General features: G+C 36.6%; 1 protein-coding gene across 2 annotated transcripts in view; it reads left to right on the top strand.

The window, feature by feature from the left end:
• The first annotated feature begins 345 nt into the window (after positions 1–345).
• LOC139152791 (plexin-B-like) overlaps positions 346–22,742 on the top strand; it is a 63,879-nt gene continuing 41,482 nt past the window's right edge. The window contains exon 1 of one of the 2 annotated variants that reach the window (XM_070726128.1): positions 346–593. The gene's annotated coding sequence lies outside the window, so the exon portion shown is untranslated. Of the gene's footprint in view, positions 594–14,345; positions 14,443–22,742 lie in introns of those variants that run through there. The other variant, XM_070726127.1, reaches the window with a different exon arrangement.

Below are 22,742 nucleotides of genomic sequence, written 5' to 3' on the forward strand. Positions count from 1 at the left end.
TCAGCTGATCAGTAGTCGAGAGATGAAGCGAGTAGCATGGCTATGCTAGGGGCATTCGATGCATGAAGCCAATAGAGTACATATCCCATGATTGGTGTTTTAGGAATAAAACATAAAATGATAAAATGGTGATGGGTTGAAAGGTTTCAAGCAATGCTATGTACATATTGGTGCCCCGTTCGCCCTAATTAATACTGACCTTTGTTTACGATAAGGCGATGTTATTTTCAGTCACGGAACTTGATAATGGGCTCTTGCGTCCGGCAATCAACAACAGGAAATGTCTTTTTGATACATAGAATAGGATTTGCACCCTCTACGAGCAAAGACCCTGCAGAAATTGGTGACTTCGAAACACCCTTCCGGACGAGAACAATCATTTACTCGAACCTGTGAACACTGCTTTTCATGTTGTGAGACATTCAGTGACTTGAGCGTTTTTAATAGCCAGCTTCAGACAGTATATTTCCTGAGCTGACCCTCCAGAAGTTTTCAGGTCAGTTCCTCACCTACTCAGTGCACAGCACCGGTGCTACGAGCCATCAAACCAACAAATCAACAAAGTAGAGAGAGCTAGTGGGCTGAAGTTTACGGTAAGTAAAACACTGTGAAAATTCCGCTCGTTAGTTTGGCGCGGCATTAGGCCTACTTCAGATTTTCGTTCATTTTTATTTTTGAATTAAGATTTATTTTCCCCGATTTTCGGTTGTCGTTTAAACGAAATAGCTACTTAACTTTCCGATCTTGTAGAAGGAGAAATGGAGAATATTATGGTTTCCAAATTTGTACAAATCTGTTAACAGCTGTCCTTTCCTCTCGGAACAGTGAAGATTTCCGGAGGATAGACATAATTGTTTACATCTCGAGTTAACACACGCGAGCTATTGTTGTGCTGCTGCCTGTCTGTGTGTCTGTCTGTGGACGCGATATCTCAAGAACGGGTCTTCAGATTATAATCAAATCTGGTCCATATATATTGGTTAGGGCTGGCAAGAACTGATTAGTTTTTTGTACATATCACTTCCATTATTAATACTTATTCGTATAATGATTTTTTCTGGAAATACGATTCATTCAGAATAACAATATCGTGTCTAGTAAATCTTGTCACAGATGTAAATCAAGGAAACATGGTAGATTTCAAGGTTACATTGAAGTTTATTGACAAAGGCACTGCGCTTGCCCATGAGCAAATTTAATGAACTTTCCTAAATAGGGATATATATCTGGATTGACTGATGAGATTAATTAATTATGGGGATTAATTGACGAGACTTGCTACGAACATTGAAAATACTTTGACATAACTTAAAGGAAAGTCATCTAGTATTTCTACATCGGCTTATTACTAATTTGCATATTGAGTTTCCTAATTAGGGCCATATATCTTGAATTTGTCCACCAAAGTTGACGAAACCTGTAATGCATATTGAATATACTATGATGTAACATTAGTCAGTATTTCTAAATAGCTTGCAAGTAATTTGCGTAATTGATGAACGTTCCACATTAGGGACATTAAACTGGAAGAACTTGACCAAGTATATTACATATATCAAACTGCCTGCATTACAGCTGGGGACTGTGTCATTTACAATGTCTTGTTTCAAAGTCGGTACAAGGACATAGGCCCAAGATTTAAATATGCAGGTAAATTTGATTTGTGATAAAATAAATTTGTAATATGGCTATAGTTCCACCGGGAGATCATTTCCATTCAATTTTGCAAGTCCATGACTCATTTTACCAAAGTTAATCAAGGACGCAACTCAATTTGTTTGGCAATACGATCCAACAGCGGCTATTATTCATTTCATGTCACTAACACAATATCGCTAGGATATTCAACACAGACCAAGTCTATTAAAGAATAAAACAAGAAATTGGAACTAATAAAGAGTCGGGGGGATGCAACACCTTAGCGCGCATGCACTTTTTGTAGTGCAGTGCATTCTTATTTTCACCTTAACCTTTCAAGTGCCATACACTTTCAATGCAATCAAACTCATCTACAAAGATCTTTTTGAACTGATGGGAACAATTCAACAAGTTACAATTCTTTTGGACTGGTGTAGTTCATTTCCTGTGACTAGATGGTCAAACAACCCAATATGATGTCAAAACTCGAAAAATGAAAATCTCATTGACGTAAAAACGCACATAACCATCTAAAAATAAATAACCAGCTAAAATTAGTATGAATCACCTACAACAAATGTAGCATTCACGTCGACGTCTGACCGATGTCTTTAATCAACCTAGACATAATCTACAGTAAACAATGTTAGGGTCACAAACTTTTGATCACGTATTTTGAGGAGCAACCAATCTACAGAATGAAGACTTTGGCGTTAGTGTAGACCTGCATTTCGGTTTTTCCTCATGTAAGAGATGTATAACGGAAGGTCTGCTTTAATAGAAAGTGTCAGGGGTGAAAGATCTGAAGAGAGCTGGTGTTTGTTAAAGCATCAGGACTCTATGATAGCGAAAGGATGATATATTGAAGTACGGGTCGTCGGGTCGCGGGAAGTAGGACGCTGTTCTGTGTAGAAATGTGTGTATGTAAACTGTAGGGAAGGATGTGATCACAAAAGGCTAGTGTAGATATATGCCACTGTCAAAAGGAATCGCGAACAACTATGTGTCTCATATTAGTTTATTGTTTCCACCAACAACCCTCCTCCTTTAAGATGTGGTATTCCTTGGAATAGTACCGGCAGTACTATTACTTATTCGGATAGTGTTGAAATAAGTAGACTTAAATCTTTTGGTAAAATTTTCTGATTTTTGGTTATGTTATACCTAAATGAAGTTTGAGTGCATAATAACATGGTGATTTAATGAGCATTTGATATTTTACGCCGCAATTAATGTAAAACTGCACAGGGGTACAAGGCATTATCAGTCATAGCAAGAGTGTAAACAAATTAATAAATTATATGATTATGAATACTGTTGATGGAAATTAAATATTTCTGTCATTATTGTATACTTACAAAAGTAAATTATGAAGCTGAGTTCATACAATCTCTCGACAAATCTGGCCGTAAGAGAATTGCAAAATGTTATTCTCTCCAGTCAAATATATTCCATGCTTTTATCAATGTTGAGCAGTAAAAAGGTTGTGGAATAGTTGCCGCATTGTACATTTCCTGCCATCTGGCCTTTAAGCTGTCAAAGGTTCCAAGACAAGAAATTGACCCTTTTAAGCTATCAATTCTGTAGTGGTTAATAAGCTCAGAACCCCCCTAAATTATATATTTTCGGAAAGCCTAGAATTGAGACAAAACATAGGGAAAACCGATTTTTGAAAGGTTATGCTAACCTGTCACGTGATAGTTATGTATAAACAATGGTGACATTGTTGTTACCAAAATGTTCCCCTATACCTAGGATTTCAGAACATGTACAATTAACGGGGGTTCTGAGCTTATTAATCACCAGAGAATTGTTACATTAATAAGGCCAATTTCTTGTTTTTGAACCTTAAGTAAACGAACATTATGCATTCCTGCCCTCTGGCCTTTGTATCGCTTTCAGTAAGGCTGCATTCACAAAAAACTCTGGAGGGGGATTCCATAAAAAAATCTCAGATTTTTTCAAATACCAACTTTGTTCAAGTCCCCCACCTTCTGACTTGCTATAATTTTGAAGTCCCCGTAGAAAGGAAGGCAAAATATAGCCGATATAGTGCTTCGTCCAAAACTATCAAACCATAATACATGGGAGTCTTTTTGGCAAACTATTGACATCTTCCCTGTTAAAACAAGCTACATCTCTAAATTTATATGTGTGTGATAATTCATGTAAATAAAATTTGCTTGAAGTGGCAGGTAAAGTGTATGTGTTTACAAAAAAAAATAAATTTTTGGATTTCATCGATAATGTTGATTCACTTCACATGGAAGCCTATGAGAAAACTATTAACGCGTATTTTCCAAAATAAAACTAGTAATATCTGTAATATCAAGCGACGGTATACCACGAGATTTTGACCAGTTCACGATATATGCGCGAACGATAGCGAGTGCAATATATGAAGTGAACTGGTCACAATCGAGCGGTATACCGTCGCTGGGTGTGATTTATTGCTATAATATCACAACAGTATATTGAAATTCTTGCGTGGAATGTCAAAAACGGATTTTTGCTCAAGCTGAGAGCCAGCCAACCGTGGTATATTACCAATATACCACAGTTTTTTTTCGTGTCTCGACCAATCAGAATGCTGCATTTGTGCCATCAATATACTGGTATGATATAATACCCTAAAATCGCCTGTTCCTGTGTCGTATCAGCATGAGTGTCATTTGTGCTGCGTCAGACACAAGAAGAAGTCGAGTGTCTGACTCAGCACAAATGACAGAATGCTGATACGACACAAGGAACAGGCGATATTGGGTAATAACCGATTTATCATATTCCCATGCCCATAATTTTACTAATAGTACGAAAAACCTCAAATTTTGAGGCTTTACTTTATTACGCCTTACGCATAAATATCGGAATATTTATGTGAACAAGCTTCATTTATAAAGTATACGACCAAGTCAACATCACGCGAGACATCGTTGCCAGTCCTCCATATCTCAATGAATCCTAAGAAGAAAGACACGGGGATTCAAAAATCGTCATACAGGAGGAACATTTTAAGGTGCAATAAGCTATTACAATTGTAACCGATCAATAACTGTCCTCAGCTTTAAATCTATCCTGATTTCGATCGCGCTCGATCGTCGTTCGGCACGGAGCTCGCGCAGAAAGGGGCCGCCATTTTGTTTGTTTACCCTGAGAGTTGCCATGTAAATAGTCGTCGCGCGCGCGACATCGCTGGCACAAGACCATTAATTCACTTCCGAGACGAAGATAGTTTGGAAGAAAAATAGTGCAGACCTTGAAGTTTTAATACCTGCATGGATGCTTGTTTAGTTTGAACTTTATTGTCAAGTATTTTTGTTAAGATATTTTTCTGGCTGAATCAAAATGCAGACTGTTGTGAATAAAAGCTGAAGCATTCGATGGTAATATGAGGAGTTCTGCGGCCTATAGAAATCATAACAATAAGCCTGAATTTTGTCAAAAACACCACTGAGTGTGCTTTTTTCATCGCTAGCTCAAACGTTCCATGGACTTGCCCAAACGAAAAATTCATCAGTAGTCAAGCTGACATTGACCTAACACCTGTTAAGAGGATTCGTGCCGCTGAATGTTTTAAAATAGGAAAATTGAGCTCAACGCTACTGTGGTGGCCTATGCGAAATAAATTAGAGCACTACCTGTTCTGGGGTAGACAGTGCACAGTGCCGGCGCCGTGCGAACGGCAGAATGTTTGCTGGAGCTTTGCAAAAAAAATACGAGAACTTTAAGAGGAAAATCATGGGAAACATTTCAAGACTCAACGTGTTATTTCCGTATATTGCAACCAGAAATCCCCGTGTTCCTCGAAGCCCCTCAATATTTTACGTCGACGACATCGCTTCGCAGGCCGGTAGCGGCAGTCATTTCATTTGTTTACGTTGTTTACTGACAAACCGCTAATGTAGTTCGGGAGAACTCCAAAACCGATGACGTTATTGTTTATCGTGCATATCTCGACGTTCAACGTGAAATATCAAGGCTGATATTTTACGGTGAACGTCACTAGGATAAAGCAATATTGGCATATGTATATGATAATTGACATTATTGTACGTGATTAGAAGAGGTTGGTTACATGTGCATACATGTACAAGAAATTTGATTTTGGAATTTCGCCGAAAATGTTGATCCACTATACATTGTGATTATTTTTTTCCAATACAAAACTCGCTGAATCTGTGTATTTGTAGATGCTTGATTATTAATATTATTGTACTTGATTAGACTAGGACGGTTACAGGTGAATGTGTGTGCAATAAATTTGATTTCGGAATTTCACCGAAAAATTTTGATTCGCTATACATTGTAGCCTATAAGGAAACTACAAATAGCACAGGGGTTATCATCTCCCGAATTTTATTCAAAGGTTATTTGACCTGAAGTTCCCAGTTGTTATTGATGACACTATGCACTATTCTAAATAGTTTGACTGTATTCTGTCAAAGTCCTCAAAAAGATATAAAGGTATAAAGGCGACATAAATGTTTGACACTGGCCCAGACCCAATTTATTATCAATGGGAGAATGTTATTAAATATGTTATCTTCCAAATTGTTTTTAAAAGATAAGTTGAAGGTTTCCAAACACATGTAGTAACACACAAGAGACACGATCCCAAAAGTCTGACTAGAAGCTGTGCACGTCCCTTTTGATACCCATGTGCTTACATAAGGGCATATAAGAACAATCTAGAACTTTTATTGACATGCTAATTACTGTTCTAAAATTATCTCTCTTACACAACTAATTAAATTTCTAGAACATTCCAAACATGACTAATTGAATTCAAGGTTGTGAGGTCATTAAGGGCAGTGACCTTGAGAATGTTCTAGACTAATTGAACTCAGGTCATGATGAGTGTGGGGGAAATGACCTACATAACAATTTGATATTCAAGAAATTTTCAAGTCCCTCCTTTGCAATGTCATTTTTTTTCAAATCCCCCTGGCATGTTGTAAATTTTTTCAAGCCCCCTCTCTCCACAGGTGTTTGTGAATGCAGCCTAAACAAGTGTTTTTTATGGCACAACATCCTCCACATAATTTATGAGTACTATAGTTGAAAATGTAAAGTTGGGTCAAGAGATTGCAAAGGTTATTGTTACTAGTATTTCACCACACTGTAGAAGCGCTGAAGTCAATCTGAAAGTTATCAGACTTGATTAACAGGTTTAGCAAGTTGTTCCAAAAGCTGTTGCTCTAGTTGTATGTCTCAGTGAAGGTGGAGACAAAACAAAAACAATGTTTACTTTTCTGAACGACTATCTCAATGTATGGCTGTATATTGAAATCACACCATGTATGTGATGTATGGGCAAACTATGAACTGTGGTTCAGTGTTGTGTGTTTCAGTCGTTGATATCTACTATTTTTTAAGAATAAGTAAAATTGCTGTATGCCTGAAAAATGACATTATTGTGAACAAAGAAACTATTAGGCAGAGAAGATAAGAAACTCATCACACTGATGTAACAAAATCATGAGTGCCTGTGTTTTAGCGAACATCCTGTATCCAATTACAAAAGTGTGATAACATTTCACCAACTTTAGACGCCAGGATGACCGTCTCAAAAAACCTAACCACAGAAGATAAGAAACTCATCAAATTTATGTAACAAAATCATCCTGAGTGCCTTTGTACGTTACTAATGTAAAACATGTCTTTTTAGCCAGCACCCCATATCTAGCTACGTCTATCAATTAGCTAATTGATGTTTTCCCTATATTTAAAATGGTTAGGATGTCTCTTAGCTTAATTGAAAACCTGTAGATATTGCAATGAAAATCAATACACGCATCTTGTCCAAAGAGTTTTTCAGTATTTTATCATCAGCCCTGCTGTCAGAGTTGAAATGCCGTGTTTGTGATTTACATAAGCAACAGCTGCAACTTAAATAGCAACTTTCGAACAACATCACAGACCAATTACAAAAGTGTGATAACATTTCATCAACTTCGGTCAGCAAAGGGCCAACTCTTAAAGCCAGACCTAGTCAAGCCTAGCTTAGCATAGCCGAACCCTCTAGGTTTTGCCGTCACCAAAGCGGTGCTTATTAATCTTTTATCAGCCGCACCGGTTCCGCTTCGTAGCCCGTCCGTAAAGGTGTATTAAACTTCCGAAGTTGTGAGTGGCAGAGACGTACACACCTTAAATTACATGTCAGCAAGAGGAACCACCGTTTCCGTCAACTGTTAGGAACATCTTCAACACAATCGGCAAACGACTTGCGAGATTTTGTTTAAGTGTCACCAAAGAATGAGTGTTAAAACTCTGTGAAATATAAGATCGTGTTCTCGATAGGGCCAAAAACTGCGTTTACAGAGATCACTGTTGTTATTTCGGCACTGAGAATGGTCACTCGAATACTTTGAAGTTGCAAGCGATTGGTGTCGACTAATAAGCGGGCGACTACTGCAAGGTGCTTACACCTGACATCTGTAATCTCCACAAATGTAATAATCTCCATAAATGTAACATCAACCATGTATGTAATAAAATGCACCCATAAATGTAATATCACCCATAAATGTAACAAAAATCAACTATAAATGTAATAAAAACACCAACTACAATTGTAATAAATGGTAACCATTAAAGTAATAAAAAAATCACCCATAAATGTAATACTTGTCAACCAAAAATGTAATATATTTATTTTGTCGGTGCAATTGAGGAATTAGCCCTTAAATATTTATCTTTGTAAAAAGGAAAGCAATTCCACACATTATTCATATCTTAATTGTTTGCGTTCAGTGTGTTTTGTATATTTGAAAGTGCATTTTACGTTTACCTATTTTGTGTACAAAACTGATTGGCCATGGCGAGACACAGCTGTAATCTGAGCGTCAGTGCAGTCTCTACTCCAGAGTGGAGGAGACTGTATAACACTACGATCCTTTAACGCCGTTTTTTCGAAATTTGCCGTACTTTTTAATCAGTCGCCTCAAATTCATCTTCAGTGGAATAATCGATAGATTTTCTGTATTCCTATGTTGTCCCACTTGGTGTTTGTTTCTTCACTGGGGATGTTAGAATGTCTAATTTTGTTCTACTGTGTTCAAGGTAGTGTTCGTTTTGTTTATACTAGATTTAAATATGGATACATGTTCTGTGTCGTAAGTATCTATTATCAGGTTGTATATTTCTCTGTTATTTGTTCTGAGTCATAAGTCATAAACTTTGTGTGGTATTACTGGTTGACGAGTTATTTTGACGCTTCCTTATTATGTAATTATCAGTGTCTAGAACTGCTGTTCCACTTCCATTATCTAACGGTCTTATCGGTACCTCGCCGTTTTCTGATAGTGTTCTCAAAGTATTCTATTCTGTGTTTCGGAAAGGAAACCTAGTTTCAGGAAAGTATGCAATAACATTACACTAGTCTTATTAAAGTTATTATTTACTCAGGGCATTGATAAACAAATGATCACATATGCAAGTTCAAGTATATTACATTTATGGTTGAATTTTATTACATTTATGGTTAATTTGTTTATTACATTTGTGGTTACGGGTTGTTACATTTATGGTTGACTTTTATTACATTTATGGTTGATTTTATTACAATTGTGGTTGATATTACATTTGTGGAGATTACGTTTGTGGAGGTTACAACATCGCGTCGAGGCCATTGCATCATAAGATTTGAACCAGAGCAGGGCACAGGGTGGGCGATCAAACAATGAACTGGCTAATCGCCTGTCCATTTTGTCGGAAACCGTACACGTCACCTATGAATATTATTCTTCCTACCTCAGCCACTGTATACCAATAAAATATGGTGATGTAATTTCGTGAATTTCATCACAACTCAAATTGAATAATCGTATATAAATTGTAATAGCGATATGGACTTACATCTCAGTTTTCTGAAGTTCGCCAAGTATTTCATAATAGCCTAGTCCCTAGACGAAGCATTTTTGCCTTCGGAGATTTTTGGCCTTCGGCCATGGCCATACTCCGGCGAAGGCCAAAAATCTCCAAAGGCAAAAATTACTTCGTCTGGGGACTAGCCTAAGTATTTCATGAAATCATTGACGCGCGGGAGATCATGGACAAGTGGATTTACATTAACATTTTGAGCGCCAAAGTCAATTTATGTCGCCTTTACGAAATATACTCCAGTCAATATTTTTCATATTTTTGCCAAAGTTTTGATAAAAAACTGTAGATAATGAAATTTGATGTCCATTTGGTCCAAAATTATCAAAAAATTACAGAAAAATTATTCAGAAAAAATTGGTAAAAGTTTGCACTAAAATTTTTTGGGGAAAAAATTACAGCGTTCCAAGGGTTAATTGCAAGCGTCAAAGTACGCGGGAATTTTATTTTGGTTACTGAATATGTAATTGGTGACAGAGATTCCACAATACTGTAAAACAATATCCATGGATCAGAAAGGACAGAACGCCCGGCTCTGCTAGGGTTGAGTCTTCGAATAATGAGGACTCTACATGTACTGAATCCAGCTGCAGGTCGATCAACTCAGTGCGGCTGTATAACATAACAGTAAATACAATTACTGCATAGTAATAATTATAATAACAGTCTCATGACTTAACAATGTTTACAGTGAAATCAAAAAACTTCACGTAACATCCTAAATAGTCCTGCCACCACAAGGTACTTTAAGATTGACACGAAGTTATGGACAACCAAAAGAAAATCTTGATGTCGGCGATATACATTGTTCCTAGCTTCGAAGCGATGATATTTTGGAAAAAAACGTTTAGTACATTCCGAGTATACTTTCAGAGAAACGTTTCATGACAGTTTTATTTTCTTTACGAAAGGTCGAGCAAATAACTCAGATGCGAATCAGGTGTGAATGGCAATTTGACAGGATGTGTAATGCCCTCATAACAATTTCCTGAACGCAGCTCTTTCCTAAACAGCGGATGCATCTGACTTAGTTTGTACGTTATTCCGATACAGTTGTCATTGATATTGATTTCGTGGTTCAACCATGTCTACGTGGTTTGTATCATGTTGACCTTGCGTACACAAAAGATGGCAAAACTTAAAATGGGTTGGTGGGACTTTCTGAAAATCACGTGACCTCTATGTAATACGACAAAAGCGTGACTCGTATGTATGTATAAAGAAAATTTGTTACAATCAAAGTTTGTCTTCCTTAGCCACAAATAACTAACAGTCGTAAGACTGTGAAATTAGTGACAAATCGCGGCAAATTTGTTTACTACCAAGATATTTCAGTAACGGAATTTGAAAATAGATTTTTTGTTGATTTTTCTGGTAAGCTCAATCTCTTGCATTTTGGAATAGACTCCTATTTCTATATTCTATTTTTAACGTAGACTTATCACTTAAAATTAGCACAATGGTGCTTCTGCGTGGCATATGGCGGCGAAACACTATGCGCAAGATCTTTGTCAGGCTAAAGTGAAAATAGGAAAAAGTCCATTTCCTATTTTCAGTTTTGTTCAGACAGCTCAATGACATGTAGCGCCGCGAACCTATAAGTCAAAGAGTCCAATGTATTAATAATGATTACACTGTATTGAAAATGTGTCAAAATTATCCCACTCATGGAGCAGAATTTGTCGTCAAGATACACAAATGTATTCAATCCATGCCAAAATTACGTCTTTCCATTTAACTATTCTGAATTATGCAAATGAATATTCTATACCGACGGTTGTTTAAAATGGCACATACTGGCGTAAGCTGGCATAAGCAGTAATACTTCTAATAAGTTCTATACATGTCCTTCAATTAGCACATTTACAAGAACCAACTTTGGTTTGAAAATAAAATACAGGAAATGAGGCTTGAAATTTTCACAGCTATTGGAGCTTTAAGCGAAAAGGCCAGTGGCCTTGAAAAATGATATGATTGTACAGACTTCCTCTTAGCTAGGTCCGTCAAGACAACCGGTCACCATCAGTGTACCAGCGCAGTTGCACATCACATCTACAAGTACTTCTGAAATAGTCAGTTGCAAGAATACTCTGCTATGATCTTTTCAAAATCTTGCAACAGAATATCGCATGCTATATATTCGTCAAATATTTTGCTGATGAATTTGTGAACGTTACAACACAGTCACCTGTGGTCTATTCCGCTCTGCGCCTATGCGCCCCATAGACGTCTGTACATATGCCTGAGAAGAAGGAATATGTACAGACGTCTATGGGGCATAGGCACACAGCGGAACAGAACACAGATGACTGTGGTTAAAAGTAGCTCACTCGCTCCTACAGAGGAATGGACTGACTATCATGTCAGAGGTTGGGACCGAATCACCTTGGGCTCATCAAATATTTGAGTCTCAGATTACTGGGTTTGGCATAGGCGTAATAGACACGGCATAGATCCGGCGTATAGGTATAATAAAAGCGGCATAGGTCCGGCATAGGCATAATAAACACTCGATCTCGCTTGCTGTGACAAACTATTCAGTAGTGAATGTCGTAAAATTATTTTCAAGAAATCCGGTCATTGTCGAAGGAGAAGTCGCTCAGTGTAAATAGATTTCAGTAAGGATAAACGATAATGTCCTATTTGAAAGTCATTGGAACCACAGTTCATAAAGAATACCCCTGTACACTGGCATCGCACTGTCGAATTATGTTTCCCAACGCTTTAGTCAAAAGTCGTCTGTACTTTTGATGTTAAGTTTTATTGGGATAACCTGTTTATCAAATGTCAAAATGATAACACCTTTTGGATAGTCAATACATGTATGTCAATTCGATCAAATTTATAATATTCTCCAAAAGTGCTGTTGTTTTAATTTTCAATGGTCAGTGATAGGTTCTTAGGGTGATTTAATATCAATTGCAAAAACTCCTTGAATATTTAGGGCAAGTTCAGTTTTTGGTCAAAAGGTCATATTTTTTGTAAAATGCTAATCCAACGGTCTAGAAAGTCCTTGGGCCTTAGCCAGTTTGTGTGAAATGTGATCTTTCATTGCTTTTTTTCAGTAATGTCTACAAATTGGTTTTAGGTGGCATCAGTTGGTTAAATTAAAACAATATTGTTGATTGCAGTGTACAATTTTTCCAACAGTGTATTTTACATAACACACCGGTGCCATGAAAGTCTAACTTTGATCGGTGAATTTGAATTTTATCGCTTTTGCTCAGCTATTTTAGGTAAAAAGTTATTCTCGGAAACTGAAGAGAGGATTAAGTTGAAATTTCATTTACAGATTCTTATGCGTGTTGTTACATATCATAACTGTTAGAATATAAACGAAATGAGTAATATTAACAGTTTTAGAAAAAAGAATTGTTATTTTCAGAACTGATGTGAGTACTTTGTTAGTTTGTTGTTTGGCTGAAATGAACGCACAATCTGTGTATGCAACCTGCATACCAATAATCACAGCTTAAAATTCAGTATCAAGGACCATTGTTGTACTATGCCTCTCACTTTCAGGGTGAGATCCTAGAGACAGGGGCTTCTGCTTCAAAACTGCCAGTCCGATTCCTTAAATATTTGGAGCACAGGTCGCCAGGGATGACCTTCATCAGATTTGTTCATATTGTGATGAAATATTCAAATTTGTATTTTTGAGGCTAATTTTGGTATTTTGGGACAAAAATCTTTTTATCTTTAACGGCTGGTCAGACAGCTTCAATGAAGTGACCTTATTTAGATTTCAAATTGTGACAAAATATACAAATTTGTATTTTACGTAAAGTTTTGTAATTTTTAGTCAAAAATATTTAAAAATCTTCTTCAAAACTGCAGGTCAGACAGCTTTGATATTTGAGATATAGGTCACTAGGGATGACCTATTTCAGATTTATTTAAATTGTGTAAATTTGAATTTTTAAGGCAACTTTTTCATAATTTGTTGGTCAAAACTGTTTTGTTAGGCTCTTTGTTAGGCTCTGACAGTGAAATTCATAGTTGACCATTTGGAATTTTATCCGAAGTTTGTAATCAACATTTGGAGGTTTAATGAGCAACGATATTGAATATTCATATATATCAAGGGGTTTGTTGTGTAAAGCAATACTAAAGGAATGGCGGATCTTCCAGATATCATCTATCACTCTCAACGGATACATCCTGTTTCTGGGTATAACCTTTCTTTAAAAACAAAGAAATTCATGGAATTAAACAACTGCCGAAGTAATGATTCTGACGACACTCCCTAATATATCATGACCGTGCCAACGACCGGCGAGACCCTATTGAAAATCTTATTTTTGGATTCATCGTCGGCTGGCTTAATACCTCAATTTTCATGCATGCCGCAACTTAAAGTTGCCTGACAAATTAAGGAATTTTACGTCAGGAGGAGATATGAATTTGCTTTGTTTTTTAGACTTGGATCCATCGACTGATATAAGGACACATAAAAACATCCATTCCGCTTAGTAGGCAAACAGCAATTTATGTCGAATTTAAAACAAGTCCTCAACCGCTTCTCTGAATATATTGGAACCTTTAGTAATATGGCGTGTACGGTACCGTAACAGACTGTATTTAAGTCTCAGCTACTGAATATCATCGGCCAAAGATAATGACCTGATCTGTCCTTTTTCACCAAAAGTTCCGTGTACAAAATACTGTGATTTGTCTGCAATGCGAAACCTTTTCAAAACAGGGCAATGATCGTTATGATGATAACGAGACAGAATATGGAAATTGAAAACACCGATCTACCAATAGCAGCTGCTGAGCACTTGGCGGACTGCCAAGCCCTCAGTCTGGTCAACGGAAATTTACGTGAGAATGAGTCATGTGGGCTGGTAACTAGAATGTGAAACCACTTAACTCCTAGGTCAGTCCCGGACTCGACACTGGGTAGATTTGTCCTCTCGGGTGGTAAGTTGAAACGATGTTTTCGCCTTTGTTCCTTTATGTTGCGGATACGAATGGAGATGCTTTAATGTGGTTTGTAAAGTGAGGGAGTTCGTGAGAGTAGGAAGTACATTATATATATATAGGATTTCGGTCTTTTTCCAAAAGTGAAGACGCGCGCTGTCTTTCTGTCTGTCTGTCTGTCTGTGGCTAGGAGTGATCACGTGAAGTACTATCCTCTCTTAAAGGGGAAGTTTACCAAGGATGATTTTTACATATGTGCTAGCTTTGTGGTCACTTAACCCGGAAAAGCTATTTTCGCCATTTATAACTTGCACGATTTTTACAAAAACTGATAAAAATAGGACAGGAAGTTGCCCATTTAATTTGAATCATGGGAGAAAAGCTCAAGGCTGGGAGCTTGCATCAGGTGATATGGAAGGGACCATTTTCCCATGGGTATGGCATTGTCCACTCACCAGGCTCAAACCAGGCTGTGCATATGTACATAACTTTTGTTAATACTGAGTATGCTTGCATAAACGATGAATCACTTACAATAAACTGTACACTGTCAGATTTTGTGTTGCTGTTTACTACTGTACTACTGTGAGTGGACAATGTGGGGGCCATACCCATCCGAAGATGGTCCCTTCCGTATCACATGATGCAAGCTCCAAGCTTGGGGCTTTTTTCCCATGACTCAAATTACATGGGCAACTTCCTGTACTATTTTTATCATTTTCTTAGAAAATCGGGCTAGTTATAAATGGTGAAAATAGCTTTTCTGGGGTAAATGACCACAGAGCTACCACATATGTAAAAATCATCCTTGGTGAACTTCCCCTTTAACGCACTTAAAATTCCATCAACTCCATTTCATCAAGTACAGTTCGAACCGACTCTCTTATTTATTGCAAAGTTCTTGAATGTCAAGTCAACGATCTTGCTTTCTGGCGATTGATATTTTGTCACCCGATATTTTAGCGTCATCAATGGAATAGTTTGACAAAACGAGGCTGACTGTGTATCGCTAGGACCTAAATGTTTACGGTAAATTATATCCTATTTATGGCTTGTTTAGAGGCTGAGGTTGCAAGTTTAGCATGAGCAGAATGTGTCAAACGCTACGCATTGTATAGTGCTGCATTCACAAACACGTTTGAGGGTGTGGGGGATTGACGGGGATTTGAAAACATCAAGGGTATGTTGAGGCATTTGAATTGATTTGGAGGGTAGAGGGAACTCGAAAAGAAACTTTGTCTGATTGATATAAAATGTGCCTGTTACAAAGTCACAAAAATTGTATTGAAAAACACATTCTCTGGTGTGTATAAATTTATTGTTAAGAACACATGCACAACCATACAGGCACTTTCTCACACTCACAGGCATCAACCAAGCAAGAGTATATGGAATTACTCCAGCCTCTTTGTATGTGTCAACAGAAATAGCCAATCCACAACTTCTTAGAGATAGGTTGCGATCTTGTAAAAGAGGCGAAAACAAAGCTAGGGCGGAGTCCTTGGCCCATAATTTAACACGAGGGGGTACACGCAAGTTTTGGGATTCTGTTCATAATACAAAGGGTGGTCATGCCGCTATTCCCAACAGTGTGAGCGGTTGTACTGGTCATGACACTATTATTGATATGTGGAAAAAAAACATTATGAAAGTTTGCTTAATTCTGTCAGAACTACTCGTGATAAATCATCTGTTATTTCTTCGATAGACAGAATAGATTTTCATAATCAAATGGTGGTTACTGTCAGTGAGATTAAAGAATGTATAAACAAACTTGAAAAAGGTAAAGCCTGTGGTAACGATGGTATTGCTGCAGAGCATTTGATCTATGCTGATCAAGTCCTGTGTGTCATTTTGAGCCTTTGTTTTACTAGCTTTTTCGTCCATGGTTATTTACCAGATATATTTATGCATGCAGTTATGTCCAATTGTTAAAGACAAATCTAAGAATCTTACTTCGGTGGATAATTATAGGCCTGTGGCTTTTGACAGCGATTTCTAAACTTTTTGAATTGTGTATCTTATCACGGATTGAAACTTTACTTGTTACTATTGATCTCTAGATTGGCTGTAAAAGAAGTCATTCCACAGATATGTGTATTGTCACACTTAAAGAAATTGTAGATTTTTATAAGAGACATAATACACCCATATTTTTGTGCTCCATGGATGCTACTAAGGCATTTGACAGGGTAAATCATTGGACTTTGTTTAGAAAATTGATAAATAGGCGTAAACCATTGTTTATAGTCCGTATTTTACAGTATTGGTATTCAAATCAGCCATTTTTTGTACGGTGGGCTTCTGCTTTGTCAAACGCATTCAGTGTTATTAATGGCGTACGACAAGGCAGTAATCTCCCACCTATGCTCTTTGCTGTGTACGTAGACGATCTAAGTACAAAGCTACAATCAGCCTGTGTTGGATGCTGTTTGGTAAACACAGTTGTTAATCACCTATTTTATGCAGATGACTTAGTTTTGATTTGCCCCTCAGCAAAAGCATTACAAAAATTAATTAACATATGTGAACACTATGGGGACAAGCATAATATTGTTTTTCATCCCACTAAAACAGAATGTATGGCTATATTCCCGAGGTCTTTGAAACCTAACAGAATTCCTATCGTATTTTTATACGGAAAATCTCTTAAATTTGTTGACACTAAAAAATATCTTGGATATATTGTTTCTTCTTCAAGGGAAGACAACGCCAGTATGCATGGGCAACTTCGATGTGTTTATGCTAGAGCTAATTGGCTTGCACGCAATTTTAGCTGCTGTTCACAGATTGTGAAATGTACCCTTTTTTAAAGCTTTTTACATAGTATGTATTGTCTTAATGTTTGGTGTAACTACAGTGCTAGACAGATGTCAACTCTAAAAGTGGCTTATCATAATGCATTGCGTATAATTTTTGATCTTAAACGAGATGCGAGTATCAGTCACAATTTTGTATCAAGAAATATTTTGAATTTTGCTTCATTGCAACGAAAGTTACTATTAAACTTTTGCTAAAGATTAACAGAAAGCAAGAATTCTGTAATGTATAGTTGTATTAATTCTGATTTTTACTTTAATTCAACTTTCTGGCAGCATTGTAGGAATGTATTTTCGGTAGTTTTTTATCATTCTTTTATAAAATTTATTTCTCGCTGTAATGTCTACATTTTAATGTTATTCTTGGTATGGGCCGATGGCCTGAAATAAAGATAATTAATATAAGTATTATATAGAAATAATAACGCGAATAATAATAGGTTTAATTTCCGTGAAAATTTCACAAGTAGGGTATTTTGGGTCGAAAAGACCCAATATGATATCGATTTCACCGCCCCATGTTTCCATGGTAACCATTTTAGGGGTTGAAAATATCAATTTTTCTAATATCCCATGAAAAGTTACTTTGATTGATATGAAAATTATCTAGTGGGGGAATTCGGGTCAGAGAACACAAAAAGCAGACTTATTTTAATGTTTCAAGTTGCCATGGTAACTATTTTGGCATTGAAAATGTTCCTTTTTCCCTTATTTCTATTAAAAATGTACTCGGACATAAATCCCGGTATTTTGGGAATAACCTCATTATTATACACCTTTTTTAAACCAATGTTACCTCGAAAAAATCAAAATTAAGCTTTTTTGGGGATGACCGTCCCGCACTGCACTGAGCGATTGCGAGCAAACTGAGAATGCGTTAAGCGTTTCCGCTAAGCGCACAGAACGAAATTTCAAACCCGCGCAGCGCAGTGTACATGTGAGAAATTGTAGGCCGGCAGCACAATTTCACCCGAATTCACAGGCTTTTGATTCACCACTACTAACGTTGTGAAGTACCCAATGTTTAGAAGTATTTCCGCGCATTGACGTAATGGTGTTTTGAGGTCAAAGGTCAAATAGCGTCCAATAACACCAAAAGTTATTGTACTCCGCGGCAAAGTTATTGGACTCTGCGTCCTCTGATGCCCAAAATTTACTGTCTGAAGAAAACTCCAAAGATTGCAGATGCAGGTGTATAATAATAAAGATAATGTATATTGGGGCCATTCTGGTCAAAATTATGTTTTCCGTAAATTTTAGTGTGTTAGAATTAATTTTACGTAGACCAGAAATAATTTTTCAAGCATTTTCAATTTTGTTTCATGCAGTCATCTCAAATGAGTGTTATGTAGTATATTACTAACTTGGCATTCATCGAATGAAGTTTATGCCTTAAAATTAATTTTATGTGATAAAATTAATTCTACTAGTATCTCAAATTAATTTTGTGAACCCAATTCCCCTTAGCACCCAAGATTCACTGGTACTTATTTATTTTATGGATTGACAATTAATGATTTCTTTGTCTCATTCCAGGAAGAATAATGAAGACAAATTATTTCTGATGGTTTAACTAAAGTAAAATTATGACCATGTAGTGGTGCATAATTTTAGTGTGACCTGGCGTGACCCCATAAACTCTATGACTAGCCAGATCCCTTTCCATGGTAGCAACGGCTTAATTTGAACAAGGTGCCTGTATACCTTTAAACACTTTTTAAAAACCCAGCAGGCCAAGACAAGGGGAAATATTACAAGATATCACGTTTAATACTGCCCTACTTGACATAGTATAGGGCTCTCACTTGAGCGAACGTCGTAGGAAACACTTATTGCAACAATTTACCCTAAATATAAAGAATCGGCTGTCAATTAAACTGCGGTTGCTAACCAACCTGAGGTAAACAGTGAGACTAAACGTGCCCAGAAAAACGAGCGCAATAGACTAATGGTTTTGGCGCGTGCCGACTCAAAATTATAGAAAACCGCAAAGACTAGTCGTTTTGGCGTGTGCCGGCTAATCGGCTAACAAAAAACAGGAAACCGCAAAACCGCAAAAAGTGATAAAGAAATGTAAATAGCTATGGAATACTTTCTATAAAAATCTCTACATATGTATATCAACCTGAGGAATAAGATTTTGACCCGTAGCACGATGCTCAATGGAATAGCCAGTATTATTGTGAACGGCGTTAGTCATATCAAAGTACTGACGTGCTACAAAATAATTAATCTTTCCACCTTTCAGCTTGGTGAAAAACGCATTTATTGATTCGCCAAAGGCCTGTGGATTCGCTTATTTTTGCACAAGTTCTACATGGACATAGGAAAAAGTTCGACTCACCCTCTGGATTGTTGAGCATACAACTGACTGTTTCAATGAATCCGACATGATGAGAGTTCACGAATCAAAAACTGTAGCCGTGCTCGAATACAAATGTCTTCCCATTAAATTACGTCATTGTTATACAAGAGTTAACATTCCAAAGTCTGTCAACCTGTTTTTTTCAAAGTTTGGAGTAGAGGGCGGCGTTTCCATCTGAATAATTGAACGACGTGAAATGCAAACATTTCCATCGCATATGTTCCGGCAATATGTACAGTAGAAATACTGTTTATGCTGCAGTTACGTAAGCTTATAAGCTTATACTCCACAAAATGGCCACAGGCGGCGTGAAGTTTCTGAAAGGATTTCCTAAACGTCCTACTTGGTACCTTAGACACTCACATGTGATATCCTGAAAAGTATTCTCTGCAGTAATTCCAGTTTCTGTTGACATTCCATCATTTTTAAAGCTAACGACACGATAGCACGAGATCGGAGACGTTCTACTGTCACGTGCACGCACTCTCAAGTGCGCATGCTCTGGGAATCGCGTCGCGCCTCTGAAGGGCGCGCGCGTGTTCCAACAGAGAAGAACGCGAATCGCAGGGTCTCTGCCAGACTACACTGGTTAGATTTATATAATGAACTTTTAATGTTACCTCTAATGTATGGAAAATATTCGTTCGGTGGTCGCAGCATAGCAATTTCACTGCCGAGAGAGAGAGAGAGAGAGAGAGAGAGAGAGAGACAGAGAGAGAGACAGAGACAGAGACAGACAGTTAATTTATATTGGAAATCTTTTTCATAGGAGAGAGAGAGAGAGAGAGAGAGAGAGAGAGAGAGAGAGAGAGAGAGAGTTAATTTATATTGGAAATCTTCTTCATAGTCGTGACTTTTGATGGAAGAAAACTGCGCTGCACGTACATCAATGGGAAGTCACCCCTATTGACAAAATTGAAATATACAACACCTCTTTATCAGAATTCCCACACAGCCTCAATGAACTATTTTTAGATTTCTATATAATACTTATAGCCCCTAAACTTGTAATAATAATAATAATAATAATAATAATAATAATAATAATAATAATAATAATAATAATAATAATAATAATAATAATAATAATAATAATAACAATAATAATAATAATAATAATAATATAAGTATTATATAGAAATAATAACGCGAATAATAATAGGTTCAATTTCTGTGAACTTTTCACCACAAGGGTATTTTGGGTCGAAAAGACCAAATATGATATCGATTTCACTGCCCCATGTTTCCGTGGTAACCATTTTAGGGGTTGAAAATTTCAGTTTTTCTAATATCCAATGAAAAGTTACTTTGATTGATATGAAAATTATCTAGCAGGGGAAGTTCGGGTCAGAGAACACAAAAAGCAGACTTATTTTAATGTTTTGAGTTGCCATGGTAACTATTTTGGGATTGAAAATGTTACTTTTTCCCTAATTCCTATTAAAGAACTATTGATTGATGTAAACATTGATAATAAGGGTTTTTCTGGTTAGCACACACACACAAAAAAAACCACACTCATTATAATGTGAGATGTTTCCATGGCAACCATTTAGTAGTAAAAATTACCAGTTTTTCAAAGATTCCATCTAAAATCAAGGAATCAACAGAATGTGTTATATCAAAGGGATATTTTGGGTAGAAAGACCAAATATCCAGTGCAAGAATCCAGTAATCAACAGGAATACTATACCAAAGGGTTATTTCGGGTTAGAAAAACAAAATATGACATCCACTTTTACTGGCATGTTTCCATGGTAACTATTTTAGGGGCCGAAAATTTCAGAGGGTCTATGTTAAAACATAATTCACTGTGTTTTATTTATTTTATGGGTTTCTAACTAACAACTTTTAACATTTGTTCTATAATAATAATAATAATAATTGTAATTTCTTTGCCTTCATTCTAGCAAGAATAATAAAGATAATGTCTATTGGGGCCATTTTGATCAATATTATGTTTTCCGTTAATTTTTGTGTGTTAGAATTAATTTTACATTGACCAGAAATAGTTTTTCAAGCATTTTCAATTGTTTTTCATTCAGTCATCCCAAATAAGTGTTATATAGTATATTACTAACTTATTATGCATTTATGGAATAAAGTTCATGCCTTCAAATTAATTTTATGTGCTGAAATTAATTCTACTAGTATCCGAACCCTATCCTCCTTATCACCCAATGTACCATTATATTTATCACAAGCAGTAACAGTAGGGCACACTTTTTTTGTTTTATTTAAATTATAATTCACTGGTACTTATTTATTTTATGGATTTATAATTAACGACGTATAATAATGTTCATTTTATAATAATTTATTTTGATTTCTTTGCCTAATTCAATGAAGCATAATAAAGACAAATGATTTCTGATTGTTTAACAAAAGTAAAATTATGGCCATGTAATGGTGCATTATTTTTTGTGTGACCTGGCGTAACCCCACAAACTCTATGATTCTGATGATTGGTTAGATCTCCCATTTCCATGGTAGCAATGGCTTAATTTGAACATGCATGGTCCCTGTATACCTTTAAACATTTTTTTAAACCCAGCGGGCCAAGACAAGGGGAAATATTACAAGTTAAATGTTTCATGTTTAATATTGCCCAGGGCTCGAAATTAACTTTTATTCCCTGATAGTCCACTTGGGCAAGCATATTCTGAAGTTGGTAGCCTGGTGACACTGGCTGGTAGCCCATGCATATTTTAGATCAGGGGTATCTTTTTTCCTTAACCAGACAAGAAAGAGCTATTTTACAAAGTTCTGCCCATGAAGTGAATTTTCTAATCTTTTGATGTGTATACTTGCGCACCTTTAATGCCAAAGGAAACATGTGTAATGGACGACAGTGGGACTCAAAAGTTTTGTGACCTATAAACAACCCGTTTCACTCTCACAGTTGTATGCAAAATTTAAGAGTCGCCATGACAACATTTCAACAATATGGCCTTTTCAGCACTGAGACAGGGCTAAAAATAGACCGTGGCCCTTCTGTTTGGAGGAGGCATAATTTCTGTGTCATTGTGATTGATACATTATAATCCAAATGCAAAAAGAATGCGTTTTTATTGGCCATCGTTTCCTGTGCCTGTAATTCAAGTACGTCAGTTCAG

This window comes from Ptychodera flava, chromosome 16 (genome assembly GCF_041260155.1).
Source record: "Ptychodera flava strain L36383 chromosome 16, AS_Pfla_20210202, whole genome shotgun sequence".
Taxonomy (NCBI): Eukaryota; Metazoa; Hemichordata; class Enteropneusta; family Ptychoderidae; genus Ptychodera; species Ptychodera flava.